The sequence below is a fragment of the Laccaria bicolor genome, genomic scaffold, assembly GCF_000143565.1.
Source record: "Laccaria bicolor S238N-H82 LACBIscaffold_3 genomic scaffold, whole genome shotgun sequence".
In the NCBI taxonomy this organism is placed as follows: domain Eukaryota; kingdom Fungi; phylum Basidiomycota; class Agaricomycetes; order Agaricales; family Hydnangiaceae; genus Laccaria; species Laccaria bicolor.
In genome coordinates, this window is record NW_001889874.1 from 251555 (window position 1) to 254928 (window position 3374).

Here is a 3374-nt window from a genome sequence, read left to right on the forward strand (position 1 = left end):
TCGTTCTTCTGCGTGGGCGTTCTCGTGCATGGGCAGTCGTTCTCGTGGGCGGTCGTCGTTGTGCGTCGGCGCGGTCGTTGTTGTACGTGGGCGGTCGTCGTTGTGCATCGGCGTGGTCGTTGTTGTGCGTTGGCGTGTGGTTGTTCTCGTGCATGGGCGTTCTCGTGCGTGGGCAGTCGTTCTCATGGGCGGTCGTCGTTGTGCGTCGGCGCGGTCGTTGTTGTACATGGGCAATCGTTGTTGTGCGTCGGCGTGGTCGTTGTTGTATGCGGGCGGCCGTTCTCGTACGTGGGCGGTCGTTGTTGTTGTTGTATTGTGTTGTCGCGCTGTCGTGCCGTGTCCGGGGTGGTCTGCTGTCGTCCGTTGACGTGGGCAGTCGTTTCCGTGGGCGGTCGTTTCCGTGGACAGTCGTTTTCGTGGGTGGGCGGTCGTTTTCCTTCGTGGGCGTTCGTGTTCGTACGTGGGCTGTTGGTTGGCTAAACGGTGTGAGCGGGCGGTGACGTGGCTGGTGGGATGATGCACGTCGTACCTGGGTGCCCTTTTCCGGTGTGTTGACGGGCGGGGTGTTTGTCGACAGATGGCGAGGGCAGTGGTTGGATGGTGGTGGTTGTCGAAGCCTCGTTGATGGGTGGTGGTCACGTGGAAGGATCTAGGTCGAGGGTTTGGGCAAATTCCCACTTGCGGAATTTGCCGGCATCCTTTCTAGGAAGCTAGCCTTACGGTTGGTATGTAGAGCATAAAATATACCTGTATAATAATGCCTACGTGGTACAAGTGGTAAAGTGCTCACTCCGTAAAATGTTGGTGTGTCCATGAGGTTGAGTGTTCAATCCATGCAACTTGCGCTTTTTTATTTATTATATAATAACAATAATAGTGACAAACTACTGGATTTACTGGACTCCTTGTACTCAGAAATTCCTAGTGGACTCCTACTGGACTCCTTGTACTGGACTCCACTATACCCATTCCTTAGGAATCCTTAATTCCTTGTGATTTGGGATCATTCCAGTAGGAATCTACTAGGACTCCAGTAGGACTGAGATGCAAAATTTGTATGGTGTTCAGGCAATATGAAATTGGCTGGAGTCCTAGTAGAATCCAGTAGGAGTCCGGGATTCCAGTAGGAGTCCAGTAGGAATAGGTGGGGGAGTGTAAAGAGCTCTGGTTTTCATGGAGAAAAACACAAAAAACAAAAAAAACGCGGTGCTTTTCAAAATGTTTTACATCATGTCTCCACAACAGGAGCACTTCAGAACATAATTCAAACAGATTCAGGCAGCTACAGCATAGGACTACAACTTTTGTTTTTGACCATTTTTGGTAATTGATCATGTGACCACCATCCCAACACCCCATTAGATGGACCCTGATAGGTAGAATCATTCTTATCTTGTTTTTCTTCACTTTTTGGTCAAATAAGGTGAGCTTTTCTTTGGGGTGGGCCCTGAAGTTGACCCTGAAAGTAGTGCCTGACATACCTTACACCATTTACATTTTTCTGGCTTTTTTCTGATATTCTGGTTATTTTTCATCAGAAACAAAGAAGTTTCCTTATTTGGATGTTGCCCTGAACCCTGAACATCATCATCAACAGTGGGAACCATTTGTATTTTTTTCTGATTTTTTTGGTGATTATCTGGCTATCATTGGATAGATTACCATATTTGGAACTAGACCCTGAACCCTGAAAACAACCCAACATCATCACCACCATCCCCCAATTTTTCCTAATTTTTCGAGTATTTTCTGGCTATTTTTGGATAGATTACCATATTTTGACATAGCCCCTGGACCCTGAAAACAACCTAACATCATCACCCCATCCCCCAATTTTTCCTGATTTTTCGGGTATTTTCTGGCCATGTTTGGATAGATTGCCATATTTGGACATCCCCTGGACCCTGAAAACAACCTACCATCATAACCACCATCCCCCATTTTTTTCTGATTTTTCTGCTATTTTATTGCTATTTTTCCTTTAGATAAGCACACATTTCCATATTTGGCAATGTGCCCTGGACCCTGAAACAACCACATTTGGAAGTGCGCTTTTGGACCCTGAAAACAGTGAGCAAGCCGTGGGAATCAGTGAGCACCAAGGCTGGCTCTAGGGAGCTCAGCAAGGCTACCTTCCTGATTAGGAAGGTTGGTCAATTGACTGCTGTGATGCATAGGTAGACTTAGTCAATAGACTATACCTGATACATAGTACTGGCAGTATCAGGTGCGACATTCGCCGACAACGACCACCACGACCAACAATGAACGGCGACAAGGGCCCAGTGATACGCGTTGCACGGGGATGACCGTGAAAGTGCGAAACACTCGAACAAGGATCAAGCGCGTCGGGAAAACCCTAAACACCTAAACACTCACTCACACACACACACACACACTATCACAATCTCAGTGCATGAGTTCGAGGGCCTTTGGTATTAAGAAATACCACTTTTGTCTTCTTAGGTTCAAGTCTCAAGAGATTTCGTCTCAAAACGGGTTTTTATTATAAGGTGTGGTTTAGAATAGTTCAATAGAACAAAGTATGTCTTTCTGGGAACTTGGTCTCTTAAATGCAAAGTTCTTTGATCACAGTTTCTTTTATTAACACAAAACACGACTTCAATTGACTTTTATGACTCCCATGAGTTTTTATTATGTCACTACGCTCCAAAACCAAGGGTACGAGTACGCTGTCTCGTCTAAATGATACTGTGTTTTTAAAACCTCTTATTCAAAAGTCTCCAAGTAAGTTGACTCCCAAGCACGCTGGCTTCGTTCACACTGTACTTTTCTGACCACAAAGAAATCTCCTTTAATTGATTACAACTGTCCACCTCCTAAGTTCCTACTTGGAGTGCAACTAGCTGGTCAACGGGGGGCGATTGCTTTCCTTTTGACCTGCCAGCGCGCTCCTTATATACTCCAGGAACCCCTATCTACGTTTTACATGTGTTTTAATGCGGGATACTTCGGTCCGAATTACAAATATGAAATTTAATGAACGTGTGGTATATTTTGTAGTCTATCTCTGTGAACACTACAGATTTTGTAGTGTCGCGTCTTTCATTTTCAAACGCATCAGTGTTTGATGCATACGCGGAGTTAGCCGACGTAGCTATTCTTAGCTTGGCATGATCTCGCGTGTTTCTTTCTATGGCCCGGTTTACCGGTTTGACAGATGACATCACAAAATGATTAACGTTTCCTGATGCGTTGATGCGCATGCGTACGCGTTTACCAATAGTCTTCGGCCTTCCGTCGCTTCCGAGTTTTTAATTAAAATGCCTTGTCTTGGCTCGTCTTTTCATTACGGAGGTCGGGAGACACTCCGAAGGTGTTTTTCAAATGTCTTCTTAATTGTCAGGGGTCTT